Genomic DNA, 19,807 nt, shown 5'->3' with positions numbered 1-19,807 from the left:
AACAAAGCAACAATAACAAAAACAACAGCCAAAAAAAGGAAAGTCCAATATTGAATAGATCAGTAATTTCTGCAAGAACAGAAACACATTTTCTAAATTCTTTCATGAACAAAGAAATAAGAGTATCTAAATAAAAAGGACAACCTAAACTATGTAAAGATCCAGCTGTTAAACATAGGCTCAAATTCATAGTTAAATTAATCCAAAACATTATACAAATGTCTTACCTAGGACTGATAGTTCAATCTCTAACATGCACTGACATTTACAAAAAAAATTAGGCACACACAGGAAATTTCTGTTTTCTATTTTTGAAATGATACCAACTATATATAATCAGTCGTAAGTGTCTTTCCTAGGAACCACTATTTTCCAGTTGAAATCTATGACTCCCACACATCAGGGCAAGTACCACATGGTAAGTGCCCTCCTTACTGGTAATTGGGGCACTACACAGGAATCACAGCACCTAATTTGCTTTGGCAGCAGCATGACAGCAGGTTACCACTTAGTATTCTCTGGACAAAAGAAAGGATGATGAAGCACAGCTGTTTTTAAAGGCAGCCCAAGCTGAAGCTGAATAGGATGAAGCCACTACACGTCAAAGCACCAACTTAGCAAACACGTTGTGAAACTGTGTCAAGCATAAAGGGTTAGCAAGAACTTACAAAAAGCAAAAGAAACTCACACAAAATGTCTTTTGAAGGTTTTGATTTAAAAGGTTATGTGAGAAAGGTTTGGGGTTGCTTAGAACTTGCTTCTCATTTAGGAATACATTTGGATTGCTTTTACAAAGGAACCACAGGGCATGCATTTTGTAAAGTTCCCTAATACATCGACACAGTGAAACTTTATTTCAGGCTATGCAAGTGCATTAAATAAAGTTTAATATCACGAAGCGGCACTTTTCAAATACTTTAAAAATATTATATCTTCATTCAATCATATTAGCTCTGCCAATGATCACAAATGATCTGCATCTTAATTTCTAACAATAGTTGCCTGGAGAATTGGGTTGAAGATTTTGAATTTACATCGAGTTTAGTGAGAGAAATATGATTTACTATGTTTGAGTTGAGATCAGGTGAGTAGTTGCATACATACTATACATTTGGCAGCTCTCAATTTAACTATAATATATGATAATCACCCCACTCCAATGAGAATTTTTTAAAAAGGTGGAATTGTTTAATAAAATTTTAATAAACCCTATACTATAAATGATCCTAAGAATAACCAAGCAATGCGTGCATACTACTTTAGAACAAAAGTGTCACAGTAAAATTATTCGGCAATAAATGTAGTATGTCTTGATAGTTCCACCGTATTAGTTTGTCTTCTTGTTAGAACCTACCAAATTTGATTTTCTTATTAAAAACTATGACTTATTTCAGTGTAGGATTACATCATATTCATTTTACATCTAATCCTACATACTTTCTATAATGTAATTGGTCTTCATTTAAACTTTGTTGAAAGAACTATCACAGGAAGGATGGATGAAAAATTCAGTGGAAAATAACATAAGTTTTAGAGACTGGAAGAAGTGCTGAGGCTTTTTCAGGGAAATTGAAACTGGAGTCAATATATATTTCAAAACAAAATACTTATGGTAGGTGAAGAGACAACTAAATGATAGTGTTTATTTTGTTTGCATGTCCACTTTGCTGTCACACTTGTGGAAAGTACAAACGTCAACGTCTGTAATAATTAGTATCTTATTCTGAGCTAAGTTTGAAATCAGTGTCTTGGAAGAACAGTCAATGTCCAAAGCCTCACGATACTATATCCATTATATGGCCTTCGCTGTGATTTGCATTCAGGATAAACCATATATTATATATTTGCATAGGTTTACTTCAGTCCAGAATCTCAGGATGGCTAGTTAGCATCTGTGATAACAAAATCAGAACCAAAGCTCCTGATAGTATCTTATACACCCAATCAAGAACCAATGCAATCAATCGGTGGTAATAATCTGTCATTTCAACTTTGTTAATAACATTGGTATTGAAATTTGTTCACTAGCAGAAAGGATGTTAGAAATGTTTATATGGTGAAGTAAGTGTTCAAAAATTTAACTGGCAGGAAGTATCAGACAGGTATCTCAAGCCATGCATGAAAAAAGATCTAGAATCTGGCCAGACTGATGGAACTGAAATACGTGTACTACTCTGTGAAGAGTCCAGCTCTCCCTCCTTTTCACAAGGACCCGCCACTTCAGTCAGTTACAAGACCTGCTGGTCCTCCAGTTCAAACCTCACATCAAATGTTGATTATAGTGCCTCCATTTGCAAATGCAAATACCCATAAGTACAGAATAGGTATATGGCTCTTTTTCTTGATTCTTAATAACATTTGTATGCTTGGAGAAATGAGACCTTAGACTTATTTCATTATGGCATTCTGCCTGATTATTTGGCCCTTACAAATATCTATCCAGCATTAGATAACACTATGTACCAAAGGCACTTGTTACTTGAACCACCGAATCGGCCTGGGTCAGTTGGCAGCGATAATGCTCTCACTGCCAATATACTACTATTATTGCCATCAATGTCTCTCTCTTGCCAAACAGTCTAAACACCCTTGTAAGGACAGGATTTAGACTCTATTTAGACCTAATATAGATAGCTTTCATATATATATATATATATATATATATTGAAATTTATTCACTAGCATATATATATATATATATATATATATATATAGCATATATATATATATATATATAGCATATATATATATATACTATATATATATATATATATATTAGAATGAATAAGTGATTGACCATCCTGAATCATTCACAGAGGAGCATAAATATTCAAAAGTAAAAGTCATCCCTTTTGGCATCAGACAGAGATGTTCCTAACAGAACATAAAACAAAGTCTGCAATGGGATATTGACGAGGCCATATAGACAATGCTTCTCCAGTGGCCATACCATGGCTGTAAAACTTTTGAGTTATAACTGATTTTTTTTAACCAATGATAGCTCAGCCGAACTTCATTCCTCTCACCACCTGAACGAATATTATTGAGATGTCCAATTGTTAAACATCATGGTTATTTGACAGCACCCAGTCAGGAAATGGTCTTCACTTTTTCCAACCTGTCTTAGAACCACAAGTCCAAACTCTATGAAAAGCTTCTCCCTACTCCCTTTAATGAGACATTTACCAGATCCCCTCTGGAATGTATGTTTTTTTTCTTATTGCTGCAAGCTAAATAAACATAATTTATTTGACTATGCCTGCGTCTTCAGTGGGCTTTGACTGGTGGGCTTAGAATAATAACTTATCTAATTTAAAAAATGGGCTTCCAATCTCCCAGAATTACATTTCTATTAACTACAATGAGAACTTAAAACTGTATTAAATATTAAATTATTCTTGTTTACAATTATAGTTTTCAACATCCTACTTTTATCTGATGATTTTAATGTTTTCTTAGTTCACAGCCTTTCGATTCCTCAACATCTGTGACTTTTCAGACTCAATATTCCATTCTTTGTCTGTATTACCATCACTAAGCCCTAACTGTGAGAACTGTATGCTTCAAACAATGTTTTTTCATATTTTATGCACATATATCTATCTTTTATTATACAGTAAGCTTATTAAGTGGAGGTTAAGGGAGAACACTGACATTCCTTCTCTCTCTGGAAATTAGCATTATAAAGGCAAACGAACAGCTATCTATCCTCAAAAATAGTAAAAATAGAACTACCATATGATTCTGAAATCCCACTTCTGGCTACATATCCAAATGAAATGAAATCAGTATCTCTAAGAGGTCTGCATTCTCATGTTCATTATTCACGGTAGCTAAGATACGGGAACAATCATACAAAAATCAGTGACTCTTCTATATACAAATAATGAAGAAAGTAAGAAAACAATCCCATTTATAAAAGCAACAAAAAGAACAGAATACTTAGGGATAAACTAAATCAAAGAGATAATATATTTGCACACTGAAAATGATAAAATGTTGGTGAAGGAAATTAGAGAAGACATTGATAAATGGAAAACCATCCCATGTTCATGGTAGAATACTTAATGTTGTTAAAATATCCATACTACACAAAGTGATTCACAGATTCAATGCAATTGCTATCAAAATCCTAAATGACATTCTAAAAAAAAAAAACAAAAACCACTAAAATTCATAGAAAACCACTAAAGATTTTGGGCAGCCCAGCCATTTTGAGGGGGTAAAAAAGCTGAAAGCAGGCATCACAATTCCTAATTTCAAAGTACAATACAAAGCTACAGTTTCTCAATTGTGACATCATCAACAGCCTTTGTATTGGACTGAAGACAGGCAAAAGGCATCATGGTATTACAGGTAGGTGATGTTATATTTAAACAAATAGAGAACCACCAAAAACCCATGATGTTTAGAGGTAATACATTCCACATGCCACTTTTGATGGACTATGTACCCTGCCATCAAAAACAACAATAACAAATGATAAAAAGAAAATTCAATTATTCTATAATAGTACATTATTCTTATTATGCAGTGACTAAAGTCTTTCCCTAATAAATAATAAAACTATAACAAAATTTAAAAAAATCATAAAGGTCACTGGCTTTGAAGTATAAATACTTTTATACTAAACTTAAAAGCAAATACCATTGAATCATTAATATGAAAAGAATTTTAAAAGGACATTTAATCTACCTGTTGCCTCAAGAAAGATCACCAAAGCTATTTCTTATGAGATGCTAAACACCTCCAGAGAAATATTTCTAAACTTCCCAAATACTTCAGAGTTTTATTCAACCTGATAGAAGGCTACATAACATGTATTATACATGAATCTTGGTCTACCAACTAAGTGTACAAGAATGATAGCTTTTTTTCTATAATTTAATTTCCTGCCCACCACCAATCCATTGCTATAGTAAATGTTCCCAGAGCTATGAACTTATTAGTGCAAAAGCATTTGGAGTTTTGTGCATGTTGTCTTTTTGTACCATACCATTCTTAACCTACACTTTCCCCATTTCATAGGCTCTTTACTTTCTTAGCATATGGTTTTCCTCTCTCCCTGTGATCACTCTATTCTATGCAGATCTCCTAAACTTACACTCAGATCTGCCTACCTTTCTGCTGCCTTCTTGTTTAGTTTTGCTTATTTCCTACTTCTTCTGCAGACGTATTTTTGAAAACAAGAATATTTTTCCAAAGCACGGGATTTACCAAAAGCCAAATGCATCCATTTAGGAAATATAAGCTCTCTTCAGAGAGATTTCTTTCAATTGCAACCTGAATTTGGGTTAAAATAATGCATTACTAAGAAACTGAAAAATATTCAAATTCTTTTATTGACCTCTTCATGTAAAACACTCACCTCTTTTCACACTAAACCCTTATCATGGGTTTTGCCTCTAAGATTTTGATATTTCACATACAAAAGAACTTTTACTCACATACCTTAATTTCTGTCATTTCCAAAGGTACATTCACTTTCGGGAAACACAGCTCCATGTTCACTGCACATATCCCCAAAGTGTAATCAAAGTCTTCCCATTGCTCAGTGCCAACACTTCCTCAAAGCCAAGGCATTCCAGGCACAGGTTCCTGACTGTGATTTACAGTTTGAGATTGTGATAATATAAGTTTGCCTTCACATTTACCTAAGAAGCAGCTACAACTCCTGTATAAATGATGTGTCACTCTTTTTGGTCAATGAATATACCATATTATAAAATATAACTCCTTCCTTCCCTCCCTCCGTCACTCCCTCCCTGGTTGTGCTGATTTTTATTTTGTTTTCCTCTGCATTTCCTACATTTTCTTGGGGGCAACATTCCTTAAATTTTGCTTCAGAGAAATGTATCTCCTCCCACTCTCAGCCTAGCTGTTTTGGTCTAGTACTTGACTTAAACCAAAGTGGTAGGTGACATAGTACTATCTTGTTAAAACTCATCGATACTGGAAGCAGGCATGACTCATCTCCCATCATTATTTTGGGAATTGGTTTGAGTTATTAAAGAATCCAAACTTTTCTTCTCCAGCAATAAGTGATACGATTTGAGCTTCAATAATAGTGGTCATTATATGTGATTTCATGATGCAGATAGAGAGTATGGACATTTGAACCATGAATAAAGCTGGAATCTGACTTAATCTTGGACTATTGAGACATTTGAGTCAATAAATTCATTTTATTCTGTTTCTTTTTACTAGGCAACATTGAATTTTTAATTAGCTTCCATTAGTGTCTAACATTTATACTTACTAGTCTAAAAATATCTTTCATAACTTTTGCTTTTAATTTTTATCCCAATTTGTATTCCTTTAAATAATGACTAACAATAGTATATACTGACATATCAGTGTGTGTGTGTGTATATATATATATATATATATATATATATATATATAAAATCTTTTAATATATAAAAAGTATGAGATACTAAATGCTTATAATATAAAAAAGATGCTTATAATATATAATAGTATAATATATAATATATAATAATATAAAAATATGCTTATAATATATAAAATTATATATATATATACATATATATATAATCTTTTTAAAAACTTAAATACACAGGTTACTTCATTTTTTTTAGTCATATTTCTGGTAAAGAATAGATCCCTATTTTCCTGTCTTAAAATAGAGTATTTATTTTACTACAAAACACTATCCAATGCCTTTATTTTTAAAATAGAAATACTTTCATTTCATGAAAGGGGTTATAACTTTTTTTCTGTGTCTAACTCTGCTTCCTTTCTTCAACCAAACTCTCTCTCTCGTGCTCTGGCTCTCTTTCTCTGTCTCTTTCCAGTACACACCTACACATTCACAACCAAAGATAATTGTGCAGTTATTTAAAATGAAGTGACTGCCTTCTAATTGTGAATTATTTTTAGTTTAAATAATGTCTGTTCAACACTGTTCAAACTGTAAGTTTAGATATGAGCAAAGATATAACTGAAATAAAATTAAGTATCTTATTTCACATTTGGATGCAGACTTTACAGGGAAATGTAAAGAACAGATCCATACAAGGCAAAATAAAGTCAAGTGATTTTTTTCAATGTGATTTAATTTTGTTACTGTTGCTGAAAAAAGATGAGCAAATGTTATTTAACCAACAGTTCAATAAATATCCTGGAGTATATATAAAAAGAAATAAATCTTACTCAAGGTCAGGACCTAGCAAAATGGGGCAAGTGTTATATCTATCAAAACTCACCAATTCTTTGTTAAGCTCTTCTTTAAAGTAACCATGTGCCAAATGACCAAAATTTAAAGGTGAAAATGAATTGTTCCAATGGAAATCTTCATGACCCTATAAAAAATATGGAATCGTCCTCAAATAATCTCAAAAAGTTCTTTATGAAGAGATAAAAAGAGATTTAAGTATTAATCTACAAATATTATTACATTTTTATTTCTAATTTTGGAGAATTTTTCTGAAACAAATATTTGAAAGGAGTAGGCCAAGAATAAGCTATAAAGATATTCTTAGCAGCACTGTATAACAGTATTTTTATACGAACATTATATCCAGTTTTAGGGCTTGGTGCAATAAATTAAAGATCATCCAAATAATAAAATATACAAATTCAATGAAAAATATACTTTATGAATATTTACTAGTATAAGAGGTTTATGTTTTCTTATTAAATGTACAATGTTTAAATGCACTAACTACAAACGTAAAGCCAATTTTGCCATAAGTAGTATATGTTTGAGTGTGTAAGTAAGTATTCTTTATTTCTTTCCTCAATCCACATGTTTAAGGTGTAATAAAGGTTAAATAGAGTCACAGACTAAGTTTGGCCTTACAGTTGAACACCATAAGCAGCCCCCATTACAGTCTTATTTTGAAGGCACAAGAACCCCATCCAAAAATAAAACGTTCTTTACCTAGATTGGTTGTTAGTGCTTAAAATTACATCCGTGATGGTTCATTCTTTTGAGCATTTAAAATCCCACATTTAACCTCAGGAGGGCAGTGTTACTAATGAAGTAGATGCAGAATGAGGATGTAGGAATTAGGGTCTCAGGAAATAGGCAAGATGTATAGAAATGACACAGAAGGAGAAAAATACAAACTTAATTTTGCTTAGGCCTTGCAATGACAAAATCACTGCGAAAATCTGCCTACGGTCTCTTTGTCAGAAAACGTTGTAAAACAGTCATGGCATCCATACAGATAACTTTTCAACTCAATTTAAGATTGAATAGTTTATATTTCTAAGTTTAGAAGTGCTTTTTTATTGGAAGTTTTTAAAGTATTATTCTCAAAGATTTAAAAGGTGACTATGACATTGCACTGGGCAAATATCAAAACAATCAACTTGTTGTTGTTGCTGTTGAAGGCACAGTGACACTGAAAGAGAGGCCATATTATTGAAACATAAGTGCATATGCTCATCAAGGGAAGCCTTTGAGGCAGATTGATTTTCAAAACATCAATCCTTATGCCCATTAAAAATATATATAAAAATTCCATTAAAATCAACTTACATTATCTAGAAGCACATTCACTGTTATAGAGATTTTAACATTTCTCATGCTGAGGTACCACATTTGTAGATCGCATTGAACTATTGATCATGAAGATTAAGAAGTAGTAACTGAATTCAAGCTTAAGTAAAGGAGCAAGGTGAGAGTTATACAAAGAGAATGACCTATAAATGATAAAGCTTTTGGCTCATTTTATAATTACTTAAATATAAGCAAGATTTCTGTAATACTCTAGCCATATTTAATTCAAGAGAGAAGCAGCTGGACAGCAACTTAGCTGTTCTGTTACAACGTGGTCTGAGCAACCAAGTCAACAAAGAAATCTGCTAATCAAAGTTAATTTCTCATGAAACAAAGGCAGCAACTAATTGAAAGCTTCTGAGGCTAAAATAAGATCAACTTCACACTGAAAACCCTTGCAGCTTCTTGTAGTAAAGCTGTTGGGATAATATGAAAGCTTACAACAGTTTACAAGTGGTAACGTTCGTAGAAATGCTGTTTCTCACTTTGGCAAAATATTTTTACAAACCCCACTAAATTTCTCTCTAGTGAAAGGGCTTGATAACAGGTAAGAAAATTACAAAATGGATCCCTCAGAGTCCAGAATAAAAGAGCACCTGCTATAAAAGTCGACCATAGAGTGAGCCTCCCATGGCCTTTTCGGGTGCCTCTCTCAGCTGCTGCTTGTGCACTAAGAACAGAGGCAAGACATACGCCTGGGCTCTGAATCTCTTTTCCTCCAATGGAGGGCACAAACAATTAACAGCAGCAGACTGGTAGGTGGGAAGAGGTACAGGGTGGATGACAGGCCTACATATGTGTGGGAGAGTGAGAAAGGATGAAGAAAGGGTGAGAGGCAGAAAATCCATGGCATGTATTGTGCTGAATAAATTATAGTGTTTCTTAGAGCCACACTTGACCAGATAAAAGTGCAAAAATGGCTCTAAGATGCAATTTCATCAAAAGGAGGGAAAGAAGTTTGAGCCACTTTTACGACATAGCACAGGAAGGCAGAAAAAGGATTCTAAAGCGACAGATAGACACCTACTGACATAGGACGAAGCCAAATCATACAGATAGTCTCAGAGCATTTTTGTCTTTGGTTGATAAAAATAATATGTTACAGCAACTTATGTACACAAATATATATGTGTACATATATACACGTAAACATATATATATATATATATATATATAATATGTAATAGGGACATACAATTAAATGTATAAGGATGTGCATTCATGTATATGTAATTAAATATATATATGTAGTGCAATGTATAGGAATATATGATATACATATGATGTATATATCACCATTATATCATTAATATTATTATATACATATAATACATATTTTCTCTCTCAAAAGTGCCAGCTCTTGCAAATAATAACATAAATTTTAGATTACAGTCTTTCTATTGTGGTTAAAATACCAATTAAAAACATCTCTACTTTGCAATCTAAAGCAAACCACATCTTCCCTCTTCTTGGTTGCACATGCTTTTCTCTCAGTGACTACCACAGGTTGAATGGCTGGAAAACAACAGGACACAGAGAACAAATGCATGGCCAAAAGTTCTTACTTTAATTAACTCACATTATTTTAGATCCACATCTAAACACAATGACAGATTGGTATGAGATAGTAATTCCAGAAAACTCACATTAAAGAAATGTGAGAAGAAAATAAGTGAGAATATAGAATGAATGAAAGCATAAGTAAATACATGAATCAATGTAAAAGACGTAAGGGGCCTTTCATTAAGAATTATTCTAGTACACAGGTTATTGATATGCCTTAAGAACCAATTAAATTTGGAGGTTTGCCATCACTATATTTTGTTACATTTCTATCTACAAACCACTGCTCAGCCATAGGCAGTAAAACATGCAAGTATGCTCTGTGCGTCAGCTGCCTTTTCCATAGGAAAATCCAACAACACCTTTAGTCCATTTTATAACCTGAGGAATGCTGTATACATAATACTGATAAATAGTATTGTTACAGCATTCCATATTTTGCCTTTGTAGCGCTACTCTCATTTACATTAATTCTATAATCTTTGCTTAACGTCTGCCCCTCTTATTACAAAAAAACAACAACAAAAAAAAAACCCTGAAAGCAGGGGCAGGGTTTCTTTTCAGTGCCTAATGCAGTGTCTTGCAAAGAGTAATCTTTCTGCTGTTGTTCTCTATGTTATAAATTTATGAATGAATGAATGAACGAATGAATAAATGAATGAATGGTTAAACATTCCAAAATGCAAGAAAGATTATGATATTCTGTTACATGCAATAGATCACTGGTTTCTATCTGTAATTACTCTCAGAAACATATTATGGCCTCAGAAAATGATCTGACTCTCAGCTTTTCACTAACACTATTGTATGTGCTTATGAATGTGCAGTATGAACTACTAAGTTGCCAGTAACACCTTGTACCAAATTTTATCCAAACTTGAAAAAAAAACTTTCTAGATCAGATGTATAGACATAAACCATGCACAACATTAAGTCTCCATATCTTTCCCTAAATAAAAGTCACAGTTTTGGGGATTTCACTCATGTCATGTTTTGCTATTTTTCTTAGAGACAGCAACCCAACTGGTCACTAGAACTTCAAATGATAACTTGGCAAAATTAATCTTTGGTCACTAGGTGATGTCAGTGTTAAAACACAAATAACCTTTAACAATTGATGTTTTAAACTCTACTACTTGCCTCATGTATACCTAATTTGTTACTTAGTTCAATCCATTATTCATGACTTTCTATAAAGAAAGACTTGAAGAGAAGTGTTATTTATTTCATATATCAATAGTACCAGCTAAAATGGGCACTACGGAATGTAATTTGAATTTTGAATACATGTTTGCAATGAAGAAGAGAGATCATGGAGGCGTGTACAACTGGAAGGTAAAGAAGCCACCTCCAAGGCGGTTGTTGAGTGGAATAAGTATATAGAAAGCAAACGGCTGAATGCATACAACTTTAGTTGTAATTTTACATTCTATCTCTAACTCATAAGCTTCCCTCCAGTCCCAGTCAGAAAACCCTCAGAAATAGGAGGGTTCATGCACTCAACGCCAAGGGTTTCATTAAAATATACACCACATATAGTAATTTAATAGGAGACTTGAGATAAAGAAAGGCTCAGTTCCCCAGGGAATAAAAAATAATACAGGGACTCCTTTGGCACAGAATTGTCTAAGCAGCCCACAGACATGCTCTGTGAACCATAAGGGCAAGCCAACATACTCAGAAGAATTTTTAAAATAGAGAAAGTAAATTTGAAGTGCTTACAACCATCTAGAAACAAGTGAGAAAAGGAATGGAAACAATTAATAATCCACCCTCTAACCAGACATTAACAATCATATTCCTGGAAGAGAGGCTCTTTGGTTATCTTATATGATTTTATTAATGCAACTTGATTTTCTACAGTGAGAAATTGTTTTCCTACATAACTGTTTCTTAGTATTATCCTTCAGTGTATGTGAAGCTTCTTAGAATACAAAGAAGATGCCCTCACCTCAATCCATTATTATAATCAATGAGAAATTCATCACTTTTAAAATGACTATAATTATTTCAATACTTCATGCTGTAGGTATTTCAGTGTTTTCTGCAAACCACTGAGTTGATATTTTTCAATTTCAGTAGGTATGCAATAAGCTACTTTTGCTCTGAATAAAATTTCATAAATTCTCCATCTGAATAAGACAGGCTATTCTTATAAAACATAGGAATTTTTAAAAAATCATAATGAATTTCCATTTAGCTCACCAGTGGTCCACAAGACAAACAGAGGGGGTAAATTAAGAGGGGTGGCAGAATGCATAAATGGAAACTTTAATAAAATCTCAAGTCATATTTAAAAAGATGCTTGTTTATACTATATCAGGGTGACATAAAAGAATATTTTTTGTCATTCATTCTAGTGGGTTATATATAAGCAGAATACGAGGCATGGCAATTAAGTTTGCAAACTTGTTGCACCGATGTTGCTAACCTTATTTGATATCAAAGGAATTATTCATTATGAATTTGTATCAACTGGACAAATAGTAAACCAAGTTTACTATTTGGAAGTGCTGAAAGGCTATTTGAAAAAGTTAAATGACCTAAACTTTTGGCCAACAATTCATGGCTCTTGTATCACGACAATGCACCAACTCACATGGCACTGTCTGTGAGGGAGTTTTTAGACAGTACACAAATCACTGTTTTGGAACACCTGATCTGGCCCCCAATGACTTCTTTCTTTACCTGAACATAAAGGAAATATTGAAAGGAAGACCCTTTGATGACATTCAGGACATCAAGGGTAATATGACGACAACTCTGATAGTCATTTCAGAAAAAGAGTTGCAAAATTGCTATGAAGGGTGGACTTGATACTGGTGTGGGTACATAGCTTCCCAAGGGGAGTACTTCAAAAGTGACCATAGTGATATTCAACAATGAGGTATGTAGCACTTTTTCTAAGATGAGTTTGCAAACTTAATTGTCAGACCTGGTTACATTTTTTTAAAAAATTAGTTTTATGTGTACAAAACCTGGTTACATTTTTGTCTCAGTAAATCTAGTGATTTTCTTTCTCTTTCTTCTAATTCTTTCCTAGCCTACCACACAAATTTAACAGAATTTGTATATTATTGAGCATATGCGGATTCCTATATGTCATTGACCTTTCATGATTGCAGGTGAAAGAGAAATCAAAACCCCTGAAATTCATGATTTTAAGAATGTTTTTGAGAATCCCTCTGTCTAAGAAGCACACAGCATGGAACCATCCTCTTTCCTGCATCTTTATTCTGTTGCAGATAATATTTCCATTCCTTCACTAAGAACCTCAAGGTGATCAAATTTACAGATTAGCTCTTTCTTGAATGATATTCTTCATTCTCTCAAACAACAGTTCCCCGGATTTAGATTTTACTGCAGAAGCATAATATAATGTTTGGATCTCTGCACCTCTCTCTCTCTCTCTCTCTCTCTCTCTCTCTCTCTCTCTCTCACACACACACACACACACACACACACACACATTCTGTTTTGACCAAGGAATCATCTGTTTTCAACACTACTCATTCATCTCTGACCCAAAGCTCCCCTCTGTCGTCATTGTGCTGTATTGTTTCTGTGCCTTTTCAGGTTATGTCTGGATGGATTTTACTTCAAATTATAGCTAATTCTCTAGTTTGGCAAACATTGTGGCATGCACTGTTCAATGATACAAATTATTTCCATTCCCTCTTCTTTTGGGAAGTAGAACAGCATTCTGTTAGTGAAAAGAAAGCTTAATAACCATATTGTATTCTACCCTGATAAAGTTAATTGTGCCCTTTCCCCCAGGAGTGTGTGTGGTGGGGTTGGCCTGGGTGGGGGATAGGATGGCCCAGCACTGAGCTCTGAAATTCAATGGTCATCGCGGCCTAAACTTAACACTGCAATGCTTCAGTCCTCTGGATGAGGACTGGAAAGGCAGTTTTTTCACTGTGAGGTAAAGTGGGTCAACCATGAGTAGTATGTTTAAGAAAGAAAAAAAAGAGACACCCTGAAGCACAACTTCCAATAATGTAGCGCTGCTGGGAAATCAGAACATTAACTATAGAGTCTTGGCTACTGCAATCAGAGATAAAGTGGATATTGTTGATCTGTGATCACAGGCTGATAGTGAGGGAGAAAAGCAGGATTTCAAAGACTGTCAGATTCCACCAACACTGGTTGTAGTGTTTTTTTGTTTTGTTTTGTTCTGTTTTTTTTTTCAGTTTTCTGAAAATAAAATTTAATATATCCCTGCTCTGTCGTCTATGGCAGTTTCAAATCTATGAAAACTCTTCAGAGATAAATGTGATAACTGTGTCAACAGTTTCTGGGCACAAAAGCCACTATAAGCTCAAAAGTAGAATCTTAAACAACAAAAATCAATGTACATTCCTCAGTTGTATTCAATTTTTGATTGTTTCAAATAAAGGAAAATAAATCTATTTCTGGAAAATTATTCATAAAATAAGCTACAATTCCATCAACATGACTGCATATCAGATGTACAGAGATTTGTACACATCTAAAGCAGGAGAAAGATTTTTGATGTTCTATAGGAATAAAAAACCCTTTTTAGCACTTACTCTTTGATGTATTAATAATAATTGACAGATAAAGAATTTAAAATGACCGATATCTCTTCACTAAAACTAGCTTTATCTAGTTTTATTGATTCGTCCATTAAAGTTTTCTTCCTCAGTTGCAATCATTTCTGAAAAATAAATCCACAGTGTGTCCCAAAACCACAGGTTCAAAGCATACAGTATAATATGGGGCACTTAAATAGAAAAATCCTAATCTATTAAAAAATATATATTTGAGGCAATCATCTCCCATTTAAGATTTTCCCATATGACACACTCATTTTCAAAGAAGCACAAAGAGCAGCGCCACCACTTAAAGACCCAGTGGAAGACATATTTAGTTTAATCAGGCACGATTGCTTTGCCTGGATGAAATAGAATGCTTTTTATTGCTTCCTCTGAATTTTGAACACTGCTGGTTAATTTAATCTCATGTAATTTTAGGGACATGCACATTATAAGAATAAAGGAATCAAACATAAAATTCCCATTCCCTTTACTAATTCTCAGGTATGTTAACATCCCAATGTGACAAGTAGTTAATATACTTCTCTTTCAAAGTTAGAGGGATTACAACTAACCAGCCCACAAAAATATATTTTAGTGAAAAATACAGATAATGTAATGGAATCAGCCTTTCACTGATTTTATTTTCTAAGACAGAAAATGAAATAGGCTTATTGATATCCAAGTTCTGGACCTCATAGCTATTGTTTTTCAAAGAGAATTTTAAGATACCTGGTTTCCAATAAATATCATTAAAAAAATCAGCATCAGTCTTTCCTAAAACATTTTAATTGAAGTATAACATATATACACAAAAGTGCTAAATGAATCATCATGAATGAAGCCTACTTATGTAACCAGCAACCAGATATAGAAAAATAATATTTCCATATTTATATTGAGAGACCATTTCCCAGTAATCACCAAATTTTTTCCCCCCCAAGATAACTACACTCCATGTATTAGTGTGACCTTATTCTCTTTGCATTTTTGTAAATGGAATTATATTGTCAGGATTGGCTGCATAATTTGAGAGAGACATGGCAAAATGAAAAGGCTGGAACACTTGTACAAAACTCATTAAATATTTCAAGACGCTGATAGCAGAACATGAAGCAAGGTATGGTGTTTGTGTAACTGCACAAGTTACACACTGATGCAGCTGACTCTGTATACCTTATAATGTCTACATACAATACTTGTTGTCTCATTTTATTCGTGTAATCCATCATTGTTTTTTCTAAATTCTCTTTTTTCTAAATTCTACGTACTTGTTTCTTCATTGGCATTATAGTATCATTTGCCATCACATGAAAACAATGTAACTTATTTAACTATCTTCTCTTTTTGGAAATTTGTGCTGTTTCCAATAAGGGTGATTATGAATAACACTGATATTAAATAATGTTAAATTAATTGAACAAGGAAGTCATTAGACTAAGGTGGTTCTAATGCTTCAGCAGCCTACATTAGCAAATCAAAACCTAAGCCTGTAAATAAATACCTCAAGGTTAGGAAATCAAAACCTAAAGATAACCAATGACAAACAGCCAAGTAGGCTTTTTCAAATAAGGAAACCGCCTAAGTTACAGCCAATACAGTAAGTTCCTTGGTTAAGTTCCCCATCTTCTGTATAAAGTTTTTCCCCTATCTTCCATCTGTGGAGTGTTCCTAGCCACTTCCAGTTTGGCAATGCCCAATTCAAATTGATGTTTCCTGAAATAAACTCTTAAAAACTTTAATATTCCTCAGTTCATCTTTTAAAAATATTCGTGTGCATATTTTTTGGTGGATATTTGCACTCATTTCCACTGGACTTTTACTAAAGAATGAAATTTCTGTACTGTACTGAGCATGTAAATAACATCTACTTCATTCAGATATTGCCAAACAGATTTCCACAGTTGTGGAATAAGTTTAACATCTCATTAAGGTAGTTCTATTTCTAATTGGCACTTGATTTTATAATGAATTTATGTTTAATTTTTAACAAATGTCCAGCAAATGTTGAATTGATAGTATAATTTTTCCCATTTACTCCATTAATATGTTAAAATATTATGTTATATGCAAATATTACATTAAAACTTGCATTCTTGGAATTAATCCTAATTGATCATGATGTATCATCCTTTTGTGTAACATTATACTTATTCAGCCAAAATATTGCTTAGAATTTCTGAATCTCTTTATGGATAAAATTGACTAATAAGCTAACTTTCTTGTAAGTAAGTTCCTTGCCAGGTTTTATAGTAACGTTATGTGTACTCATTTAAAAAATGAGGCAATACTCTGAAAGAATTTTGTAATACTTGTATTTTATTTTGTTTTGTTAAAGTTAACAAGTGAAGGCTTGTAAGTCTACACTTTTTTTATTTTGAGAAACTTTTTGATAGGAATTCAATTTCTTTACCAGAATATTGGATTACTTCAATTTTTATTTTATTTTTTTTTAGTCAATCATAGTAAGATGTGTTTTTCTAAATGTTTGGTCTCTCTCTCTCTCTTTCTTTTCCTAACACTTTTTCCGGAGGTTTATAACTTTTATTAGCTACTTCAAATAATTATCTGCTTTGCTGAGCCTAAAGTAAGTTTATTTTCAATTTTATTGATTGATGCTCCTATTGTTACTACTTTTCCTTTTACTTTATGAGATTAATTAGTTCTACTTCCTCATATGCTTTCAGATATAAAATAAGGTCATTGAATGTCATATATTTTCAATATATACATTTAAACTCAGCTCTTTTTATAGCCCATAAGGTTTAATTATTTGTAATAATTCAGTTAGAATTATTTCATAATTTCTGTGATTCTTGTTTGATCTATGGATCATTTGAGATCTTGAATAATTTTCAAAGAAGTGAGGATTTTTTACAAATTTTAAAAATTGTTTTAAGTTTCATTTTACTCTCATCAAACAACATACCCTGAGAGTTCCTTGAAATGTTTAAGTCTTTATTTATGGTGCAGTATATGATCAACTTTGGAAAATAATTCAACATTAATTAAATGCATTAATAATGCATTTGAACACAATATTTACTCTTTTAATGTTGGTAAAAACGGCTCTTTTTGTCTATTATGTCAGGTTTGCTAATTTTGTTCTTCCTATTTTCTACATTCTAATTGATGTTTTATGTGTCTTTGTCCTATGAGTTTTGAAGAAAGCTTTGTGGAAAAAGCATTCCAATTTAATAGCTTAGATTATCTCCTAGACATAATATATTTAATTATTAATTAGTTATTAATTTTAGGTTAAATATGTATTCAAACCAACTATTTAAAACAATTGGAGAAGACACAAGATAAAAGGGAAGCTAGGGAGGGTTCAGCTTTTGACTAATGAAAATTCAATTTATATCACTTTTTCCCCTAGTCTGGTCTATACAGTACAGAGAAGCTAGAAATACAAAAGAAAGATGAGCTTATTGGTTTGAAATGTCAGATAACCAAGTTCAGACATCTCAAAGCAGTTACAAGCTGAGAAAGTCCTGGAATACGAGGAGCCACAGAGGATCATGCCTGACATATGAATATAAACATGCCTCATAATACTGAACGTCCCATGAACCGTGCTTGTTTAGGGGAGGTTCCCAGCATCCCAACTTTAGAAAGCATGAAATGGAAAGTTTAAATCACTGAGCTGATATTTCTGCTGACTCCTAATGCAGGAGAAAAAGAGTTTGGAGTTTCACAAGTTAGAGAAAAAAGGTACACACTTTGAGCTTTCATTTAAAGTTCTAAAAGAAAGACTGTCCAAGAATTAAGGCACTTATCAAGTACTAAAAGCAAAACTGAAGCAGACTTAACTGAACAAATCTCCACACAAAAGAAGTAAGTTCATAATTTAACTGCTTTGTAGCACAAAATTAAACACTTTTAAAATACAGGTAGCAAAATCCAAGGTCTTTATAATGTACAATCACTAATGAGCAAAACAATATCAAAAGTTTGTAAACACATGAACACAGGAAAAGGTGAACCCCTACTTAAGATCAAAGGCAGACAATACAAAATATGCCCAGAGATGATTCTGATATCCAAACTAACAGGCGAGAATTTTATATTAGTTATTGTAAATATAATCAATGACACAAGTGAAACCACGGTCAAAATAATTGAATAAATTTGGAATCCTAGCATTGATATGGCAGTTATAAAAATAATTATGTTGAAATTCTAGAATGGTATATTATGATGCTTCAAAGGAAAATTTAATTTGATAGTCTTAATGGCAGGAGAGGAAAACAAAATGGTCAGTGAAATTGCAGTCATATTAATAAACATGTCCAGTTTTAATAACAGAGGGAAATGATTGTTTTATAAATGAGCAGAATCACAGTTCTGTTTTGACATGTGAGACAATATCAAGTAGCCCAAAATGCAAGTAACAGAGTCTAAGAAGTAACTCTTTGTGCACAGGCTGATGATTTTTACTACAGAAATAAAATGGAGAGTCCTTGCTTTAAAACAGCTTTATAGGGGGAAAAAAGCTGGTCCATCTTCATTTCTTATTAAAACAAAAAATAAAAGCAAAGCCAAAAAATTAAATAAAAACAAAAAACAATTTGGTTTATGGATTAACTTTACTTTATGAAGAATGAGAAATAGTGACTTACCGTTCTTTCTGGGCAACGAACGAAATATAAAATTGAGGAGCAACAAAATGGACATGGCTTCCTTTGAGAACAATATTTCTCCACATATTGTGACAACACAAATTTACCACAACCAACGTTTTAAAGTGAGTGAAGGGAATAGTTTCAACCTTCTTCAAAAAGAAATGCAATATTTCTGTTTTGTTCTTTCTGACTTTTTTAGTATTATTAATAAAGTTTGGTGATAGATACAATAGGATCTATGATTCATGGGAATCTGCTTTGAGTTGAATCTTTGGATTAATATGGTCACTTACCCTGAATGTGAGCAATCATGGAAGTCCAGTATGACTCACATGGCGATTAGTGTCTGTCATGAGAAGAAATCAGAAGAGAAATTAGAAGTTGAATTGAAAAATAAATTTTGCAATTTCACACTTATACCTGGTTTTGGTTGAAGAGACCAGCAACATTATATACAGTACCTCATCTCGGTTCAGATTTAATAGTGTGTTTTCCAAGACAATATAAAAAATAATCTGGCTGTTACAATA

General features: G+C 32.8%; 1 long non-coding RNA gene across 1 annotated transcript in view; it reads right to left on the bottom strand.

Moving 5' to 3' along the window:
- LOC141572842 (uncharacterized) overlaps positions 1-19,625 on the bottom strand; it is a 152,960-nt gene extending 133,335 nt beyond the window's left edge. Inside the window, exon 1 of the long non-coding RNA XR_012498335.1 lies at positions 19,571-19,625. This is a non-coding gene — a long non-coding RNA (uncharacterized LOC141572842). The remainder of the gene's footprint in view (positions 1-19,570) is intronic.
- Between the last annotated feature and the right edge of the window lie 182 nt (positions 19,626-19,807).

Source organism: Rhinolophus sinicus, linkage group LG07 (genome assembly GCF_036562045.2).
Source record: "Rhinolophus sinicus isolate RSC01 linkage group LG07, ASM3656204v1, whole genome shotgun sequence".
NCBI classification, from domain to species: domain Eukaryota; kingdom Metazoa; phylum Chordata; class Mammalia; order Chiroptera; family Rhinolophidae; genus Rhinolophus; species Rhinolophus sinicus.
Note: the sequence above shows the minus strand (reverse complement) of the source record. Positions and strands in the feature narration are given on the sequence as shown.